Source organism: Aegilops tauschii, chromosome 6 (genome assembly GCF_002575655.3).
Source record: "Aegilops tauschii subsp. strangulata cultivar AL8/78 chromosome 6, Aet v6.0, whole genome shotgun sequence".
NCBI classification, from domain to species: Eukaryota; Viridiplantae; Streptophyta; class Magnoliopsida; order Poales; family Poaceae; genus Aegilops; species Aegilops tauschii.
Window position 1 is genome coordinate 54,982,467 of NC_053040.3, and position 22,226 is coordinate 55,004,692.

Here is a 22,226-nt window from a genome sequence, read left to right on the forward strand (position 1 = left end):
TCTCGCATGCGGCTGTTTAAAGCCCCAGGGGCCAACCTCGCTCGAGCGTTGCCGACCAGCTCTCTTTTGCACAGAGAAAATGGTTGGATATATGTGCCTCCTCCATCTTATTCCCTGAAACGTAATTTGATGACTCATTGATGTCACACTCGCTTAGGATTAAACTTCACAGGTTAGATAGACATTTTGCCCTGTGTTTAATTACTACATGCACTGCACACTGTTCCATGTATATATTGGCTCCCCTATATATACCTCTGTTGGTGAAAAGTTTTGACTTTCGAGTTTTGTCAGACGTGAGTTGCAGCAATTTTCAGTTACTTTTCTATGCCTGCCATTCATCTCTGAACCGTTGTGATGGAGATTGTAATACTGTGTTTAGAATATGTCAGTCCATATGCGAGATCTTATTTTCAACTTGGCAACCATGATTATAAATTAGTCATCTATACTTTACAAGCATATGAGATATGTGTAATTAATGTGCTGCATTAGAACTTCCATTGGGGAATTGCATAATAAGATCTTATAAACCCATCTTGTCATACACATTTTTCTGAATGGCAGATGTAAGTGCCAGGTAGCTAGCTTTGCACTAGGTTGATGTGAATATTTACTCTTGTTTTGCACTGGTACTGAAACTTGGCAGTTCATAAGGATTGGCAGCACGGACTGGAGACTCGTCCGAACCATCGTGGACACACCAAGGCAGGGGCTGCATGCTGCCAAGGCCGAGGCGGCTACCAAGAAGACTCGGCTCGGTGTAGTGACCGAGGAGGCACAGCGTATGCTCTTCTAATCAGTATGATGATTTGCATATGTAACAGTGCTACTCTCAATGGATTTGCTAACAATCTTCAGATTTCGAAATCAATAACTTCCGAACGTCCAACTTTTACGCTCTCGCCCCGAACGACCTTTTGATCATAGGATGTTAGCACTGATCCTAAAGCATGTTAAAGCAGAGGTCCACGGCTACGTCAGCTAGTGAAATCGTTCGGTAAAAGTGATCCTCATCCCGAACGAATGCTTCCTCCCCTGCCACACGCTCTCTTCATCCTTATCCTTTCATCCCACACACACTGACCCAGCCACCGCAGACGGTGAGCGGAGCCGCGGAGGCCGACCGCCGCAGCTGGCTGCGATACTCGCCGGCGCCGAGCACCAGGCCGGCGTGCTCCGGGTCCGAGCCGAGCGTCTCCATCTGCTGTCGTGGGCGGAGGCCGAGGGGCGAGTGACGCGGCGGTCGCCGAGGCCGCCGCCATCTGCGCGCTAATCGCCGTCGCCGAGCTGACCGTCCCCGACGCCATCGGAGTCCGCCATCGCTCCGAGCTGCGTCTCCTCCGCCGCGCACCTTCGCACCCGTCGTGACGGCGCGGCTGGAGGCGACGGCGCCGTCCAGCACCTTGGCGCCCTCCTCCTCATGAGCGACGGAACCCTCCTCGTCGTCTCCTCCGGCTTATCGGACGCCGGGGAATTTGTCTGTTGCGCGGCCGCCAGGAGGCGAGGGTGCCATCCTACACCGCGGCACCCTCCGCCGTCATGTCTCTCCTAGCACGGTGACCAGGCGATGCCCATGGGCGACGGGACCCTCCTGCTCGTCTTCTACGGGCGCTGCGGTTGCCGGGAATTCTAGGCCGGAGGCCGTCATGCACTATTTTTTGCTATCGCTGCTATGTGTCGCTACTGTCAGGTAGTGAGACGCCTGCAGGTATTCAGGTGTCTTCCTGTTCTCCTTCTTCTCTTCATTTTTTTTTGTGAAAGGGGCTATGTTAGGTGCAAATGATGGCAATTTTTGGTTGATGCTCATATTCATTTATAGTCTATTTTAGGTGCAGATGATGACAGAGCTATTTAGGTGCAGAAGATGGCAAATTTGAGTAGAACTTGACATTTTTTTTGCAGAACATAGCAAATTATCAAACAACTTTTATTAGATTTTCCATTCCTACTATTTAGTGTACTTAGATTCTTGACTCACTTGAGTTGATGTTGAGTAGAACATCGCAATTCTGTTAAAAATATCATAGGTGGCAAATTGAGTACAATGTGACATTTATTTTCATTCTCTACAATGGATCATGGCAATCCACACACCATGGCAATTTTTTCTCTTTTTTTGCCATGGCAAATTTGACACTATTATTGCCATGGCATTTTCACTTTTAATGACATGGCAAATTTTAATTTATTTTGCCATGGTCCATGTGATATATTTGCCATGTCAATATAGTTAAGTTTGCCATGGCAAGTTCCACGTGTTTTTTGCCATGGCAAATTAAGATGTGTTATTACGGGGTGTTTTGCCGTTAAAAACAAACAATTTTTTTTGGAAGTTTCTAAAACATGGCAATCTTGCCATCCTTAAAATAGTTTGCCACCATTTTCTTCAAATGTATGCTAGATTTTATTTCTCTAAACGACAAACTTATTATATGGACCATGGCAAGTTTAATATAGCCTGATGCATGAAATGAATCTGTAGATGCACTCGTGCTAGCTGCCATTGGAACATGGCAAATTTGTAGATAATGTCGAAGATGGAAAACTTGAGTAGAATATGACTTTTTTTTTGTGCACAACATGGCAAATTATCAAACAAGTTTTAGTAGATTTCCCATTCCTACTATTTAGTGTACTTAGATTCCTGACTCACTTGAGTTGATGCTGAGTAGAACATGACAATTTTTTTCAAAATGTCATAGGTGGCAAACTGACTAGAACGTGACATTTGTTTTCATTCTCTACCATGGCAAATTTATTTTGATGGATCATGGCAACTTTTTTACTCCATTTTTTTGCCATGGCAAATTTAATTCCATTTATGCCATGGAAAAATTCTTTAATTAACATGTTCACAAACATGCAAACTTGCCATGGCAAAGTTGTAGGTGTTCAAAACCATGGCAAACTTTGCCATGACAACTTAAGGTGTTAAAATACATGCCATGATCTTGTAGATGTTCAAAAATTTAGGAAACTTGCCATGGCATTTTAAAATGTTCAAAAACATGGCAACCTTTAATATGTGCAAAAACATAGTAAGTTCTTTTAATTAACTTTGTTCAAAAACATGACAAACTTCTTTAAATAACTTGTTGAAAAACATGCAAACTTGCCATGGCAACTAAAGATGTTCAAAAACATGGCAACATTATAGATGTTTAAAAACATTTGCAAACTTGCCATGGCAATGTAAGATGTCAAAAACATTTGCAAACTTGCCATGGCAAAGTTAATATGTGCAAAAACATGGCAACGTTTTTTTTAATTAAGTTTGTACAAACACATGGCAAACTTCTTTCACTAAGATGTTCAAAAAATATAGCAAACTTGCCATGGCAACAAAAGATGTTCAAAAACATGGTAACCTAAGATGTACAAAAACTTGGCAAACTTGCCACGGCAACTTCTTCCTTTTTTGTGAACTTCGTAGTGTTGGCAACTTTTTGTATTGTAAAGATGCAGATTTGCTATGACTTCTTCCTTTTTACGCCATTTATGAAAACATAAACTTGAACATGGCAATTTCTTTAATAGAATGGCAAAAGACCATGGAAATTTTGCCGTGCAGAAGTCTAGTAGTTCATTAGTTTACAGAAAAACTATTGCTAAAAAAAGGTACAGAAAAACTGGGCGTTTTTACTAGTCATAACTTAACATGGGCCTTTTTTCACAGAAAAAAGGCCTGTAGGGCCCGGTGGATGGGGCGTTCGCGCTGGTTCGTTCTTCTCCCGAACGAAATCGTTCGGTCGATGCCCCTGCCCTCCCGAACGAGTCGTTCGGGCCGGGGTGTCTACAGCCCGAACGTCCGGTACTTATCGGCGTCCTCAGATTTTCGCATTTGCTGACAATAGCTTATATATATGGTATATGTGTCTTGGAATCTTGGTAGTGATTTAGTGGTTCTTCCTGTTAAGTTGTGCATATGAGGTACAACTCTTTCTCCACCTGGGCCTTACAGGTCATAATACCTTTACAAGTACCATGCTAATAAAAAATTCTTGATCCGTTGCACTATACTTTATTTTAATTCCATTGCTCTCCATTATTTTGGTATCAAGGTCTAAAAATGCATGTTCTAGTACAATATTTGTTTTTTCGAATGCTGTCTTTTTTGCTAATAAATATATGGTCCAATCTGGATTCAAAATCTAAGAAATTTATGGCCTTGCGTAAATAGTTGCAGTTACACTATGATGGATTGTGTCTACTTTTCTTCAATGGAAAACAGAGAAGCCGAGATTCAGTCATTAGTCGATACAACAATGTCCTCCGTGAAATTGTGATTCGGGCGAGCCTAGCTTAGCTTGGGACCACTGGAGATTGTGTGGTTCAAGGGAGACAGACTCCAACGGATATTGTGTCGTGCTCAATGACAGCAACAACATGGATAGTGAGGTCATTGCCCTACATGATTGCCCTGTTTCCAATCTGTTGGGTAGTCCTATTTGGTTGATTGTATCTATAGTATGTTGAAAGCAGATGTAACCTCGTTGATTTTCACATTAGAGGCCTCTTCAGTATATCTGATCTTCTGTACGAGGAGCCTACAGTTTGTAATGTTCTATTTCTTTTGTGAAACCCCCACAACCTGTCTATGAACCATATGCATTAGACATTCCCACATGTATTAATTCTTTTTTTCAAAGGAATGCTAAAATTCTTATGTTCAACTATAATTTAAAATATCCAGTCCTTTCAGCACGGTCAAGTTTATACTTATTGGTGGACACGTGTGTTGCACATGTGTGTGGTTGGCAACGATGGTGGCACTGATGGCGACGGTGAGGAGGCCAGATTCCGGAGCCTAATGTGAACCGTCAGCTGTGGAGAGTGCCCAGTGCCTACAATGACGGGGAGGCCGGAGGTGGAGGAGAGGCCGAGAAGGCCGAAGGCGGAGGGGAGGGGAGGGAGAGGCCGAGGGATCCGGCCGGAGGGGAGGGGAGTGATATGAGATAGTGGGAGAGCCGAAGAGTGCCGCCGCCGGAGCCGAACCTGCAATCGCTTGCCACCCTTGCCTTCAGTAGTTCAGCTAGGTTAGGAAATGGGGATTCATTTGGAATCGAAGGAGGGAGCGGCACGAAGACAAGGTGATCGTCTGGCGGCTGCTTGTGCGCCTAACCAAACACCCATTCGGTTTGTTTTTTTTTTTTTGAGACAATTCGGTTTGGTGTGTGGCCACTGTTGCCTGCTGTGGGTGCAGTTTGGGTTGGACTTACTATCGTGGGCCAAATGTCAATGGACCGAGCCCAAAAAATAGTGCAAAATAAATTATAAATGAAATATAATATTTTAAAAAAATCATCACCATAGAAATGATACCATTTAAAAAATATTCTCAAAATTTTAAAAAACACTTTCTCAAAGTAAAAAATTCGTGTTTTTATAAAGAAAAAAATATTGATAAAATTGCATTTTTCGTATAAAATGAAAGTGCGGAGCTGAAACAGGTAATTACGAACATTTTTAGGCTACGTCCAAATTTTATCGTACAAAAAGAATACTCGGTGTAACCTTATTTATGAGGTTTGCAAAAATTGGATTAAAAATATTGCATAATGGCACGTAGAGTTGGTTATATTTCATTTTTCGCTCGGTGCAACGTACGGGCATTTGTACTAGTCTCTCCCTAATAATAAAGCACGGATTGACTCGGTGGGTTCACCTTCATAATACGCTTCTTTCTATAAAATTATGCTTTCAGTTTTTTTCACCTATATTATTTTCTACATTTGAGGTGGTACTATTACTTCTTACCATCGAAAACTTAGTGCGGTACTGTCCAAACGAAAACTGATACGCCACAACCAGCTAGCGTGGGCTCAGCCCATCAAACAAACCAACCAAACGCAGTCCTGATGGGCCTCTACAGGAGGAAAAAATTAATGGCCTGGTGGGGATCGAACCCAGGACGTTTCTTTTCATCTCTTGGCCTACAACTAACCACGCTCCACTGGGCCCAGGAGGAGGAGCTCAGGGCATCTACACTGCCAAGCGCTTGAACAGGCGCTTATCAGCAAATAAAAAAATAGATTTTGATTTAGCATCCGTATTATAGTCTCTGCCTCCAACGCAAGCAGCGAAGTCCAGGCGCTACACGAGTAAAAAAAGAGAATAGAACGATGGCTAGCGTGGGAGGAAAAAGGGATGGAGCGCCCGGGGAAAGCTTTTGCATCGACGCTAATAACTTTTCTGGATTCAAGTGGGATTTGTACGTAACTGCCAGGAAATTAACCCTGGCGTCCGCGCTAAGAGCCCGCGTTGTACATGCCCTCATAGGAGGAAACAACAAAGTTAGCTGGCAGGTGGTCACCTCTCCCGTCGATCGCGGCGGCCTGGGCATCCCGGACATGGCCAGGTTCGCCGCGGCCCTGCGGCTTCGATGGCTCTGGCTCGCCTGGAAGTGCCCTGACAGACCATGGGTGGGATCGGGCACACCGTGCGACGACACAGATCGCGCCCTGTTCGCGGGGGCAACGGTAGTCACCATCAGAAGCGGCGAGCAGACGACCTTCTGGCACTGCAACTGGATTGGCGGCCGCCCCCTCAAGCAATCCTTCCCGGACCTCTTCAACCACTCCATCCGCAAGCACCGGACGGTGGCAGCAGCGCTCCACGAGGACAAATGGATCCATGACCTGCGACATGGCAACACCACCAACATCCTGCCGCAATTCGTTCAGCTGCTCAGGCTCATCAGAGCGGCGCGCATCACGCTCGATGGCGCCATGCGCGACGAAATCTGTTGGACGGCGGGCGGCGCCGAGTACTCCGCGCGCGCGGCCTACGCCATGCAGTTTTCTAGCCAACCGCGCTCTGAGCTCAAAAACCTCATCTGGAAGACCTGGGCAACGGGGCAAGTGAAGTTCTTCTGCTGGCTCCTGCACCACAACCGGCTATGTTGCAATGATCGGCTGCAGAGACGGGGCTGGGAAAACGCCTACTTCTGGCAGCTCTGCAATCGGAACCTCGAGACGTCGGTGCACCTCTTCTGGGAGTGCACGATGGCCAGAGAGGTTTGGCAACGTGCAGCGGCATGGAAGGGATGTGCCGCCCTGTGCCCTGCGGGCTGGTCACCGCCCAGTTCGACCATGGAGGTGGTGGCCATGATCGCAGACAAGACGGAGCCGGGCCACAGGAGAGGGATACTGTCGCTAACCGCCCTAATCTCTTGGCACATTTGGCTGGAGCGAAACTGCTGCACCTTCAAGAACAAGCAGCCAAGCGCCAGCGACATCATCGGCTCTATCAAATGCGACCTGGAACAATGGCGCCTTGCCGGCGCAGCCTGTTTGGAGACCCCTTTCGGGGACCAAACGTGAGATATAAGTTTTTTGATCTTCAGGCTAGCTTTTGGGCTTCTCCAGTTGCTAGCTCAAATTTTTTGTTTTCAACTCTCTGCTACTGATCGCGTTCTCGATCAGTTAGAACTTTTTGTATTCTCCTCTCTGCTAAATCAATGAACGGATCCGCTAAAAATCAGTCGATTGAGACTTGGCGAAGTCTCAGTCGATTGCTCAGCTGTCCGATGTTGAGCAGCGTGTAGATTCGCGCTGAGGCTGGTTGTCCCTTGTTTCGGCCTGTGTAAGGCGTGGACCGGCCCATTTTCCTTTTCTTCTTGTGGAACCGCGATCCCGCGCGAGCGTTTGCTTTTTTTAATGGGCTGGGCTGTTTTTCCATGCGGGCTTTTTTTTGCTGTTTTGATTTTTTAGAAGTGGAAGCGGCCGCCCCCATGGTGATTAAGAAGAGGTGAACGGGCAGTCAGAGCTCAATCCACATCGTCTCTCTCCATTCCCCAATATCAAATCAGAAGACGAACCAGAGGACGAGAGAGGGGAATGGCCGGCGCTGCTGATGCAGTGAGTGGCAAATTTGACAAATTTGACCTATAGTTGAAATCAAATCACAGAATGAACTGTCCATGAAACTATTTCACACGGCTGACCCTTGGCGCCTAACTCTCAGGCGCTGCACTAGTGCAACGCCCAGGAGCCAGGCGCTGCACTAGTGCAACGCCCAGGAGCCAGGCGCTACACTGTGTAGTGTGGCGCCTAGCTCTCAGGCGCTGCACGCTGACTTGGGCACATATGAGTGCGACGCTGGCCGTGTAGCGCCTATCCGTGAGGCGTTACACAGTAGGGTGTGGCGCCGGCGTGGCGGGCGCTACACAAAAGGGTCAGGGGAGTGAAATAGTTTCACGGACAGTTCATTCTGTGAACTGATTTCAACTATAGGTCAAAATTGTCAAATTTGCCGCAGTGGGTTCCCCCCTAATTTTTCTTCTCCATCCTTCTTTCTGTCTTGTTTTTGCTGATGCTACACCGTAGATCTGTAGGGGATTGGGGTCCTTCTTTCTGTCTTGTTTTTGCTGATGCTACACCGTAGATCTGTAGGGGATTGGGGGGGGGGGTAGTTTTGTTAGTGGATCGAGTGTAGATTAGTAGATTCAAGTCTACGATGGACTCCAGGATTTATAGGCATTTTTTTGTATCCTTACTTGTTCAAGCAATCAACAAATTGGAGGATTGATTTTGGAGGTGGTAGTTTGTACGAACAAGTTCAAGTTGTATTTTTGTAGTGTCTCAAAGGGGGCGGCCAGAGTAAGCGGCTGCTAGGCCTTTTTTTTAGGTGGTGCAGACCTAACGCCAAGTTAACCTCACTTTTTAGTCTTTTTAATTTCAATTTTTTTGTTAGCTTCCTAGTCTGAAAATGAGGTCCTCGCCCAAGCTAAGTTCATGTCTGCTGCAATGTAGGAATGTGTTACTGTGCCCATGTATCCAGTAGAGTAGATAGGATTTTTGTATGTCCATAATTCCCCCGCAAGATGAGGTACCGTTCTTTTTCTTTTTGTATTAAATATCTGATTAGTAGTTTGAAGCAGAGAATTGCGTCCATAGTTTATATTTTTTTATGTTTTTTTTGCATGTTGAATGCACAATAGTGTCTCTCGCTTAATGAATGATATGCACAGTCGTGCGTATTCGAGAAAAAAATAGTGTCCCTCGCTCACGCACGTCGATCGGCAATGTCGGTGTGGCAGATCATACTGCCAAAGTTCTTGTTGGTGATATACCTCATATCTGAAGAGATTAGGGTAGTTGTTTGTGTGGATCAAGCGAAGTTTAATAGCTTCAACTCTATAGTCAACTCTAGGATTTTTTAGTTATTTTCTCGTGTCCTTATTGTTCAAGCAGCCAATAGATTTGGAGGTGTTTTTGTGTGTTTTTTCATGCAGTTGTAAGGTGCTGGAGAGTGTGGCAGATCATACTGTTTTTGTGTGTTTAAGTTCAGTTAGGTTCAGTTAGTCTGGTTCTTTTTCTGCTTCTTCATATGTAAAGCCAAGTAAATTGTACTTCTTTAGTCTGAACCAAGTAAATTGTACTTCTTTAGTCTGAAGTTCAGTTAGGTTCAGTAAGGTGCTGGAGATGTACATGCATGCATATTCATTTTTGTACACTTTTCTTTTTTTGCAAAATAAATTGCATTGGATACTAAATTTGTTAACAATACATGAACTATTATAGCCAAGTAGCTATAATAGTGATTAGTATCTTTTTTGTTTTTTTACTGGAAGTAGTACTAGTAGCACCACCATTTTTCTATGTAGGTACATTTAGTTCAGAGGTTAGACTCATGACCATCACAGGAGTATTTTCTGATCTGTCGAGTAGCAAAAAATGAAATATCTTAGCCTAGATTAGCATCGTTTCTGAATTAATTTAGTCATAAAAATGTATTAAAAAGCAAGATTTTTGTCATTTTTGGGGGGCAGGATTTAATTTCAGGAACCTGAACGGACCCTGTGTGAAGCTATTCGAAACTACTTTTTGTTTGTAATTCCTTTTTTTTCCAGAAGAGCGTAATAGTAACCACATGTACAACAATACTTTCGTTTCTTCTCTTTCCTGAAACTGAAACTACTAGTCTTTTTACAGCATAAGTACTTTTGTTTTGGTTGTACCATCGGGTAAGCATGGTTTTTGGGCTTTTTTCGCAGTCATTAAGCTGCATGAATATATTGTGAAATATATATATGTTTCTGAGGTGAAAGAATGACACTATAAAGTGTTATTTTTAGTGAGTTATCCATTCTAATTTTTTTTGCTTCCTTTTTTGATGTGTACAGGGGGTTTGTGGAGTTTGTTTCAACCATTGCAAGTATGAGAACAAGGGAAGCGGTTTCAGCATGCTTCCATGGGAGGAGTTCAAGAATGCAGGGGTAACTCACTCCTAACTTTTTGTACTAATGTCATCACAATACTCACAACTTTTTGTCGTGACATCACTCCTAACTTTTTTTTTTGTTCAAATCAGGTTGTGCCTTGCAATGAAAGGGCCTGTTTCAACAATGCGACAGGATAGAAGGTGACGTTTGTGGCAAACCAACGGGCATACACTGTAAAGTGTTACAAGGGTCGCAGAAAGAGCGCTATGTATGGGAGAGGTTGGAGGAAGTTCTATGAAGACAACAATCTGGGCAAGGGTCAGATGGTGGTGTTCTACCTGGATGAACCTTCGCCTACGGCATCTATTTTGTGGTTCCAGGTGGGCAACGGCTCTGAAGATGAACAGCCTATGGAAGAGGGTGATCCCATTGAAGATTCAGATTCAGGTAATGAGGATGGAGAAGCTTCAAGCGATGATGGTGAAGGCATTGTTCGCACTAGGGGGGCTTTTGCTTAATGAGACAGAGGATGTTCAGCTACAAGGGCTGCTGCCTCTCAGTGATGGTTTCATCAGGTTTGCTTTTGTTCACCGCCTCACAAGGACTGACATTCGCTTGGGCATGATGGTATGTATCTCTTTGTCTTCGTTTTTTCTTTTTTTTTGTATGTGTATGCTACAGGCATATATATGTGAACACACAATGCAAATATGATTCCTTGAAAGAGAAGGGGCGGGGGTAATATGGATTCTGAACCAAAAAAAAAAAAATGTATTAGTTTTTAGTATCTGCAAGCATGTTTTGAACATGTATTCATGCTAAGTTTTTTTTTCCAGTACGCTCTTTTCCAAGCAAAAAAATCTGAATTGTGTTTTTTACCCGTTTTTTAAATTATTCAAAGACCAAAGAAAGTTTGATTGTTTTGATATAAACACTCATATTTTTTCGTGTCTGTTTGTGTTTTTTTTTGATAGAAAATACCCAAGAAAGTTGCTGCTGCCACGCCGTTTGAAGAACAGGGGTTTGTTGGTATTTCTGTGGATGGTCGGAGATTCAAAAAAATCTCATACAAAACTGCTGATGATGGCCACATTGTGTTTGGCAGCAAGAAGTGGAAAGACTTCGCAGCTAGCAGAGGACTCAAAGTCAACACAGCTGTTCTTATTGGCTTCAAGAGCAGCGAGAGGGATGATGTCCATGTCCTGGTTATCTCGAAGAAGCTTGGCTAGGCAGCAGCCACATCAACTGATGACAAGCAGAGCTGCGTCTATAATACTCATCTTTTGGGTATTCTATATATTTCTGTGTCGAAGTCTGTATGACGAACATTTTTTCATTTTTATGCCATGTTGAACCTGTCAGTGTAGTTTGCGTTTCCTATGTGTCCACCGAACAATGCGGCTTGAATAATATATGATGGGAACTTTTTTCTACATTATATTCAAGTGTTTCACCTAAGTTTTGTTGTTGATTTTTTCAGTAACCATACATATACTTTTTAATTTATGTGTACATGCTTTTTTTTAAATGTCAAAATGTGCTACTGTATTCGTTTCAAGGACAGCAGACTTCCTCTATACATGTCTATTTTTTTTCCATGCTATCCAACCAGCTTATGTGTTTTTAATTGTGGTGTCGAGGAACACGCTCCTTACACACAAACGAATGGAGAATGTGGACGATGAAACTTTATTGATTTTTTTAAGCCTGTCGTGATCTAATTTTGCTTGCATGTTTTTTTTTTCTAAAATGATTACTGGGGGCAATTACATGTTTTTTTGTCGCAACTAGGGGGGGGGGGCCTTTGTTTTGTTGGAGGGGGCGGCGTCAAAAGACATGGCCCCCAATTTACATGTTCCGCACTAGGGGGCACGTAAAATTGCATGTCTTTTCTACATTGGTCGCAACTAGGGGAGGGGACATTTGTTTTCTTGGTCGCAACGCGGGGAGTAGGGGGGGGGCACCTTTTTGTTTGGTCGGAGGGGGAGCCGTCGAGAGACACGGGGGCCCATTTTGCATATCCCACACTAGGCACGTAACTGCATGTCTTCTCTAACTTGGTCGCAACTCGACTACCCTATGTTTTTGTCAAATGGGGCGGCGTCGAGAGACATGGGGCCCAGTTGCATGTCCCACACCAGGCATGCAACTGCATGTCTTCTAGCTTGGTCGCAACTAGAGGGCATTTTTTGTCTTTGTCAGTGGGCGCGGCGTCGAGAGACATGGGGCCCCAGTTGCATCTCCCACACTAGGCACGCAACTGCATGCCTTCTAGCTGGGTTGCAACTTGACTTCCATTTTTGTTGCTTGCCGGAGGGGTGGCTTCTAGTTTTCTGGTCCCAACTCGGGGGGGGGGGGGGGTACCCAATTTTTTGTCGAATAGGGCGGCGTCAACAGACATGGGGCCCAGTTGCATGTCCCACACCAGGCACGCAACTGCATGTCTTCTAGCTTGGTCGCAACTAGAGGGATTTTGTCTTGTCGATGGGCGCGGCGTCGAGAGACATGGGGGGGGGGGCAGTTACATGTCCCACACCAGGCACGCAATTGCATGTCTTCTAGCTTGGTCGCAACTCGACTTCCATTTTTGTTGTTTGCCGGAGGGGCGGCTTCTTGTTTTTTGGTCGCAACACGGGGATGGGGGGGGGGTACCCGGAGCGGCGTAAAGAGACATGGGGCCCAGTTGCATGTCCCACACTAGGCACGCAACTGCATGTCTTCTAGCTGGGTTGCAACTTGACTTCCATTTGTTGTTGGTTGCCGGAGGGGCGGCTTCTAGTTTTCTGGTCCCAACTCGGGGAGGAGGGAAGGTACCTTTTGTTTTGTCGAATGGGACGGCGCCAACAGACATGGGCCCAGTTGCATGTCCCGCACCAGGCATGCAACTGCTTGTCTTCTAGCTTGGTCGCAACTAGAGGGATTTTTTCTTGTCGGAAGGGCGCGGCGTCGAAGAGACATGGGGCCCGAGTTGCATCTCCCACACTAGGACACGCAACTGCATGTCTTCTAGCTTGGTCGCAACTTGACTTTTCCATTTTTTTATGCTTTGTCAGATGGGCGGCTTCTAGTTTTTAGCTTGCAACTCAGGGGGGTGAGAGTACCTTTTGTTTTTGTCGAATGGGGCGGCGTCGAGAGACATCAGGCGTAGTTGCATGTCCCACACCCAGGCACGCAACTGCATGTCTTCTAGTTTGTTCGCAACTAGGAGGGGCTTTGTTTTGTCGGAGGGGGGCGGCGTCAAGAGACATGTGAACTAGTTGCATGCCCACACCAGGCACGCAACTGCATGTCTTCTAGTTTGGTCGCAACTAGGATGGGCTTTGTTTTGTCGGAGGGGGCGGTGTCAAGAGACATGGGGACCAATTGCATGCCCCACACCAGGCACGCAACTGCATGTCTTCTAGCTTTGGTCGCAACTAGGGGGGCTTTGTTCTGTCGGAGGGGGCGGCGTCAAGAGACACGGGGACCAGTTGCATGTCCCAAACCAGGCACGCAACTGCATGTCTCATACCAGGCATGCAACTGCATGTCTTCTAGCTTGGTCGCAACTAGAGGGCTTTTTTCTTGTCGGAGGGGGCGGCGTCGAGAGACATGGGGGGCCAGTTGCATGTCCCAGACCAAGCACGCAATTGCATGTCTTCTAGCTTGGTCGCAACTAGAAGGGATATTTTCTTGTCGGAAGGGCGCGACGTCGAGAGACATGGGGCCCCAGTTGCATCTCCCCACACTAGGAACGCAACTTCATGCATTCTAGCTGGGTTGCAACTTCACTTCCATTTTTTGTTGGTTGCCGGAGGGGCGGCTTCTAGTTTTCTGGTCCCAACTCGGGGAGGGGCAGGTACCCAATTTTTGGTCGAATGGGGCGGCGTCAACAGACATGGGGCCCAATTGCATGTCCCACACCAGGCACGCAACTGCATGTCTTCTAGCTTGGTCGCAACTAGAGGGCTTTTTGTCTTGTCGATGGGCGCGGCGTCGAGAGACATGGGGGGCCCAGTTGCATGTCCTACACCAGGCACGCAATGTTGCATGCCTTCTAGCTTGGTCGCAACTCGACTTCCATTTTTGTTGTTTGCCGGAGGGGCGGCTTCTTGTTTTTTGGTCGCAACCCGGGGATGGGGGGGGGGGGGTACCCGGAGCAGCGTCAAGAGACATGGGGCCCAGTTGCATGTCCCACACTAGGGACGCAACTGCATGTCTTCTAGCTGGGTTGCAACTTGACTTCCATTTTTGTTGTTTGCCGGAGGGGCGGCTTCTTGTTTTTTGGTCGCAACTCGGGGATGGGGGGGGGGGGGGGGGTACCCAGAGCGGCGTCAACAGACATGGGGCCCGGTTGCATGTCCCACACCAGGCACGCAACTGCATGTCTTCTAGCTTGGTCGCAACTACAGGGCTTTTTTTCTTGCCGATGGGCGCGGCGTCGAGAGACATGGGGGGCCCAGTTGCATGTCCCACACCAGGCACGTAATTGCATCTCTTCTAGCTTGGTCGCAACTAGAGGGCCTTTTGTCTTGTCGATGGGCGCCGCGTCGAGACACATGGGGGGCCCAGTTGCATGTCCCACACCAGGCACGCAATTTTGCATGTCTTCTAGCTTGGTCGCAACTCGACTTCCATTTTTGTTGTTTGGTGGAGGGGCGTCTTCTTGTTTTTTGGTCGCAACTCGGGGATGGGGGGGTACCCGGAGCGGCGTCAAGAGACATGGGGCCCAGTTGCATGTCCCACACTAGGCACGCAACTGCATGTCTTCTAGCTGGGTTGCAACTTGACTTCCATTTTTTGTTGGTTGCCGGAGGGGCGGCTTCTAGTTTTCTGGTCCCAACTCGGGAAGGGGGGAAGGTACCTTTTGCTTTGTCGGAGGGGGCGGCGTCAAGAGACATGGGGACCAATTGCATGCCCCACACCAGGCACACAACTGTATGTCTTCTAGCTTTGGTCGCAACTAGGGGGGCTTTGTTTTGTGGGAGGGGGCGGCGTCAAGAGACACGGGGACCAGTTGCATGTCCCAAACCAGGCACGCAACTGCATGTCCCACACCAGGCACGCAACTACATGTCTTCTAGCTTGGTCGCAACTTGACATTTCCATTTTTTTATGCTTTGTCGGGGGGTGCTTGTAGTTTTCTGGTCCCTACTCGGGGAGGGGGGAGGTACCCAATGTTTTGTCGAATGGGGCGGCGTCAAGAGACATGGGGCCCAGTTGCATGTCCCACACCAGGCACCCAACTGCATGTCTTCTAGCTTGGTCGCAACTAGAGGGCTTTTGTCTTGTCAGTGGCCGCGGCGTCGAGAGACATGGGGGGCCCAGTTGCATGTCCCACACCAGGTACGCAATTGCATGTCTTTTAGCTTGGTCGCAACTAGAGAGGATTTTTTCTTGTCGGAAGGGCGCGACGTCGAGAGACATGGGTGCCCAGTTGCATCTCCCACACTAGGCACACAACTGCATGCCTTCTAGCTGGGTTGCAACTTGACTTCCTTTTTTTGTTGGTTGCCGGAGGGGCGGCTTCTAGTTTTCGGGTCCCAACTCGGGGAGGGGGGCAGGTACCCTATTTTTTGTCGAATGGGGCGGCGTCAACAGACATGGGGCCCAGTTGCATGTCCCACACCAGGCACGCAATTGCATGTCTTCTAGCTTGGTCGCAACTAGAGGGCTTTTGTCTTGTCGATGGGCGCGGCGTCGAGAGACATGGGGGGCCCAGTTACATGTCCCACACCACGCACGCAATTGCATGTCTTCTAGCTCGGTCGCAACTCGACTTCCATTTTTGTTGTTTGCCGGAGGGGCGGCTTCTTGTTTTTTGGTCGCAACACGGGGATGGGAGGGGGGGGTACCCGGAGCGGCGTCAAGAGACATGGGGCCCAGTTGCATGTCCCACACTAGGCACGCAACTGCATGTCTTCTAGCTGGGTTGCAACTTGACTTCCATTTGTTGTTGGTTGCCGGAGGGGCGGCTTCTAGTTCTCTGGTCCCAACTCGGGGAGGGGAGCAGGTACCCAATTTTTTGTCGAATGGGGCGACGTTAACAGACATGGGGCCCAGTTGCATGTCCCACACCAGGCACGCAACTGCATGTCTTCTAGCTTGGTCGCAACTAGGGGGCTTTTGTCTTGTCGATGGGCGCGGCGTCGAGAGACATGGAGCCCGAGTTGCATCTCCCACACCAGGCACGCAACTGCATGTCTTCTAGCTTGGTCGCAACTTGACTTTTCCATTTTTTTTATGCTTTGTCGGAGGGGGGGGCTTCTAGTTTTCTGGTCCCAACTCGGGGAGGGGGGGTACCCAATGTTTTGTCGAATGGGGCGGCGTCAAGAGACATGGGGCCCAGTTGCATGTCCCACACCAGGCACCCAACTGCTTGTCTTCTAGCTTGGTCGCAAATAGAGGGCTTTTGTCTTGTCGGTGGGCGCGGCATCGAGAGACATGGGGGGCCCAGTTGCATGTCCCAGACCAGGCACGCAATTGCATGTCTTTTAGCTTGGTCGCAACTAGAGGGATATTTTCTTGTCGGAAGGGCACAACGTCGAGAGACATGGGTCCCAGTTGCATCTCCCACACTAGGCACACAACGGCATGCCTTCTAGCTGGGTTGCAACTTGACTTCCAATTTTTGTTGGTTGCCGGAGGGGCGGCTTCTAGTTTTCTGGTCCCGACTCGGGGAGGGGGGCAGGTACCCAATTTTTTGTCGAATGGGGCGGCGTCAACAGACATGGGGCCCAGTTGCATGTCCCACACCAGGCACGCAACTGCATGTCTTCTAGCTTGGTCGCAACTAGAGGGCTTTTGTCTTGTCGATGGGCGCGGCGTCGAGAGACTTGGGGGGCCTAGTTACATGTCCCACACCAGGCACACAATTGCATGTCTTCTAGCTTGGTCGCAACTCGACTTCCATTTTTGTTGTTTGCCGGAGGGGCGGCTTCTTGTTTTTTGGTCGCAACTCAGGGATGGGGGGGTACCCGGAGCGGCGTCAAGAGACATGGGGCCCAGTTGCATGTCCCACACTAGGCACGCAACTGTATGTCTTCTAGCTGGGTTGCAACTTGACTTCCATTTTTTGTTGGTTGCCGGAGGGGCGGCTTCTAGTTTTCTGGTCCCAACACGGGGAGGGGGGCAGGTACCCAATTTTTTGTCAAATGGGGCGACGTCAACAGACATGGGGCCCAGTTGCATGTCCCACACCAGGCACGCAACTGCATGTCTTCTAGCTTGGTCGCAACTAGAGGGCTTTTGTCTTGTCGATGGGCGCGGCGTCGAGAGACATGGGGCCCGAGTTGCATCTCCCACACCAGGCACGCAACTCCATGTCTTCTAGCTTGGTCGCAACTTGACTTTTTCATTTTTATGCTTTGTCGGAGGGGCGGCTTCTAGTTTTTTGGTCCCAACTCGGGGAGGGGGGGTTACCCAATGTTTTGTCGAATGGGGCGGCGTCAAGAGACATGGGGCCCAGTTGCATGTCCCACACCAGGCACGCAACTGCATGTCTTCTAGCTTGGTCGCAACTAGAGGGCTTTTTTCTTGTCGGTGGGCGCGGCGTGGGGGGCCCAGTTGCATGTCCCAGACCAGGCACGCAATTGCATGTCTTCTAGCTTGGTCGCAACTAGAGGGATTTTTTCTTGTCGGAAGGGCGCGACGTCGAGAGACATGGGGCCCCAGTTGCATCTCCCACACTAGGCACGCAACTGCATGCCTTCTAGCTTTGGTCGCAACTAGGGGGGCTTTGTTTTGTCGGAGGGGGCGGCGTCAAGAGACACGGGGACCAGTTGCATGTCCCAAACCAGGCACGCAACTGCATGTCTTACAGCTTTGGTCGCAACTAGGGAGGGGCTTTGTTTTGTCGAAGGGGGCGGCGTCAAGAGACATGGGGACCAGTTGCATGCCCCACACCAGGCACGCAACTGCATGTCTTCTAGCTTTGGTCGCAACTAAGGAGGGGCTTTATTTTGTTGGAGGGGGCGGCGTCAAGAGACATGGGGACTAGTTGCATGTCCCACACCAGGCACGCAACTGCACGTCTTCTAGCTTTGGTCGCAACTAAGGGGGGAGGGGGGCTTTGTTTTGTCAGAGGGGGCAACATTGAGCGACATGGGGCCGAGTTGCATGCCCAACTATACTCATGCAACCGCATGTTTTTCTAGCATGGTCGGAACTTAGTGTCTTCCAACTTAGTTGCAATTAGGGGCCTTTGTTTTACCGAAGAGGGTGACAATAAGAGAGGGCAACAACTAGTCATGCAATTGCAAGCGTTGTCCCCTGGAGTATAACTACATGTTCTTTTACAAACAATTTTTTTCTCAAACTAGACTTTTTTTGCTTGGTCGGAAGGGGGCAGCTCCCCCGTGAATCCTCTACCCTCACTATGTGTCATACGAGCACCATAACACCGCTGTTTTAAACCACGCTCGCGAACACAAATCAAGCATGCTCTACCCTCACTGTGTAGAGGATTTATGAAAAAAAAATTCATATACATTTGTTTACTTTCTTCTTTTTGCATTTTTTTGTTTTCCCAAGGATTTAAGAAAAAATAATATTTTTTTGTATCTTATTCTAACAACGGAGCTCATTTTCTCAAAAATAAAAGGAGCATATTAAGGAAGAAGAGTTACTTGTCCAGATCCTTGGACACATTTTTTAATACTTTTTTGTGAAGGAAAGGAGCTTTTTCGAAACGGAGGCAAAAGATTTGTCCTAGCGATTAATTAAGCAGAGATAATTGCCCAACAAATCAACGGAAAATAGTGACTATACACGGTGTGCTGCTGTTTTCTATTTTCTTTTTCTTTTCTTTAAGTCTCCGGAATGTGGACCCGGGCTCTACTTCTTTCTAGAGGTCACCCAACGGCACATAGACACAGAGAGAGAACGGGAAAGGAAGGAAGCCGCATCACGGGGGCGGTCACATCCAAGGTTTCCGGGGTGGAAGTCGCCGGCGACGAGATGCTCGTCGACGCCCGCGGCGAGATGCTGGGCGGCGCCCCTCCAGAGTCCTCGCGCCCCGCTGATGAGGTGAGCTACGGACCCTTTTCCCCTCTCTCCCCTCCACCCACACAATCGCGCCCCCGTTTGCGTGTACGCGAGGTGAAATCGAGCTGCGGATGTCCATTTTCTGCAGTATAGGATTCATAATTTGTTGAGAATCACGATTCCGTGAGGGAATTGCAAGTCTAGAAGAGGGATTTTGGTGTGTTTTCGTGCAGCGGCATGGGGCATGGGGGGGGGGGGGGAACTAGCGTGGTCGGCCGTGAGGTGAAATGGGCACCGGTGGTGCTGCCCGACGAGAAGGTGTCAGGGGCAGTGTAGCCGTCTTCTCCATCGTTCTCCGGCGGCACCCCGGCCAGCGCCACGCCCAGTCAGCAGGATGGGGAACTTAGTAGGACTATGTCTGAATTTTACTATGTGCTCTATGAGAGCGTCAGTCTAATTCTGTTCACTGTCAGAAGGCATTCTATTTTGTTTGTGTTTTTTCTGAACTTAACATGTGGGAGCTGCTCAAATACAACGGCAACTAATCAATTTAGAGAGCGGGGACACGAATCATGGACAGATATGTATGCATGTTTTTGCAGTTTGCTGCTTGTTTTTTAGTTTTGACATCTTGATATGCGGCGTCAAGTCTAGTCCCCTTGCAGAATTTGCCAACTGGAATTGGAGCGAATGATTCCTGTACTTGAACAATGTTTGTGCACTCTGTTGCCTGAAAATTCAGAGTTTGTGTACTTGAACATGTTTTTATCTGTACTTATGTTTTGAACAAGATATATCTGTGATTCACAAGTAAATGATGGCACCAGAACTGCTAGTATATAGCAGAATTTAGGAGTTTTGTAGTCCCCTCGCTGAATTCACGCAAACTGGAATATGTTTTGCGTCTTGTCCCCTGGCTGAATTCGCTAACTGGAATATGTTGCGTCTAGTCCCCTTGTCTAGTCATTCAAGGATTTGTGAGCATGGGAGGGATTTTGTATTTTGTTGAGATTGCATCTTAGGAGAACGTACGCACCTAAGAACGTTTTACAATTTAGGTCTGCACAATTTGTTGCAAACATCCTCCCTGAGTTTAGAAGCAAAACATACAGCCGGATCAAACCATTTTTTTTTTGAAAGAATGCAGCATGCTCCAAGATGGCAGGTGTCTTTTTTGGGGTAATTTTTTGTCGCTGTTTCAAACCGAAAAAAGATACTATTTGTGATTCTCTTTCTGCTACTTGCAACTCTTTTTGAGAAATCAAGTATATATTAGGCCATATTCCTCTTTGAGGACAATGTTCGGTTTATTTTCCTATGCGTAAATTCCTCTTAACCAATTCTAAACCATATCCCGGCTCTGTATCTTATTTTCTTAGCTAAGTGGCACAGTAAAGTTTTTGAGAGGGAATCCAGTGATCATTTTTCTTTTTCTTTTTTTGTCTTTTGTGTGTAAATCCACTTTTGTGATCTATATTTTTTAAATTAATGTGCCTCTTTTTTTTATGGAGCAGTGTCTGATGGATGCCCGCAAGAAGATTGAACACGAGATCGAAAGTAAAGCCAAGGCGTCCTTGAAAGAAGGGTTAGGTCAAGAGCTTAAAACTGTACGCACTCGAATCTCATCATCATTTTTTTGTGTTTTGATTTAACCCCTTTTTTGTACATTTTATTATGAATCTCATCATCAATTTTTTTTTGGGCATGAAGTTTGTGGAGATGGAGTTTGTGGAGATGGAGTATATGGTGTGAATATAGATTCTGGGATGGAGTTTGTGGATATGACGAATTTTTTGGGGCATGTTTTCCGTTGCTTTAGTCGTACTTGGTTGTCACTGATGTATTGTTCAATTATTTTTTGGCAATGCCTGTTTGAATTTTTTTCTGAGGCATTTGGCATACTGAGGTAGTTGATTTTTTGTTTTGAGACAATGTGTGTGTTCTACACCAAGCTGGGCCAGTGTTGTGTTATACATAGTTCTGTTTCTAGGCAATTCTAGCCAGACTCCATTCCCTCACACAAATCTGAGCTGAGCTAGTACTTGCAACGGAGGGACACGTGGGTGGGCGGCAGCGGCCAAAGTGTGGGTATGCGTGCGTGCATGCTTCGCGTGGCGCGACTAGCATTGTGGTTGGGATCGGATGTCCACACCGCGAACCAGGCTGTGACTTTGACCACCTGCTAGTTGTCCTTCTTCTTTTTCCTCACACACGAAAAAAGAAACCTGCTACTTTTTATTAAGTATTGTTTTTGCCTAACTGCATCTCACTCAGCAACACCTTTCTCAAGTCTGCACTACTAACCGAATCAATCATAATCGTTGTGTTTTTCACTTTCCCTTATTTGAATTTAGACTCCAAGATCATAATCCTTGTCTCTGATGCATAACTTTTTTGAATGATTTTGGTGCAGTATTTTTTTCTTTAGCTAACTGCACAGTAAAGTTTTGAGAGGGAATCAAGTGATCATTTATCTTTCTCTTTTTTATGTTTGTGTTAAATCCACCTTTTCTTTTTAGCTAACTACCTCTCTTTTTGTTAAATGCAATCACCCATTTGTATGCTTTTTACAATGTCTACTGCTTGGTTTTTCGTTAAGCATTAGCAAACAGGCCTGACAAACAGCAAAAAGCCAGCAGAAAGCCCATACAACAGTAGCAGCTTGTTGGTCCAGCCTCAACCACGACAAACAAAGTGAGAAGCCCAGCCCAAAGTAACAAACAAACAAACAGGGGGAAAACGAAATAAGCCCAGGTGCTAAGCCGTTTCAACCCAGCAGAAACAGAGCTACTTAACAGGCCTAATCTGCATGCGATGACGTCAGCCGACTGAGACTTTGCGAAGTCTCAGTCGACTGAGACCTAGACACTCCCATCAATGAAAAGCCAGGCAATCTGGATCTTTTAAAAAAATACAACCAATCACGCCATGTATTGCCTGTGCTAGGCCGTCCAGTTGTACGTGAATCAAGCAGCCAGTGGAAAAAAGGTACGGTCAATAAAAGGAGGACTCGGGGGACATGCATGGCTCTCCCTGCGAGAAGAGCAACTTAATTATATAGAGCCAAGAGCCATGTGCATGCCCACAATCACGT

General features: G+C 47.1%; 2 long non-coding RNA genes across 2 annotated transcripts; both read left to right on the forward strand.

Moving 5' to 3' along the window:
* Positions 1 to 1,040: 1,040 nt before the first annotated feature.
* On the forward strand, positions 1,041 to 4,679 carry LOC109771401 (uncharacterized). Its single transcript, XR_012187147.1, has 2 exons — positions 1,041 to 1,719; positions 4,184 to 4,679. It is a non-coding gene; the product is annotated as an uncharacterized lncRNA (long non-coding RNA).
* Positions 4,680 to 19,049: 14,370 nt separating this feature from the next.
* LOC123494596 (uncharacterized) lies at positions 19,050 to 21,285 on the forward strand. The gene is made up of 3 exons (XR_006665815.1): positions 19,050 to 19,174; positions 20,647 to 20,739; positions 20,843 to 21,285. It is a non-coding gene; the product is annotated as an uncharacterized lncRNA (long non-coding RNA).
* The last annotated feature ends 941 nt before the right edge of the window (positions 21,286 to 22,226 follow it).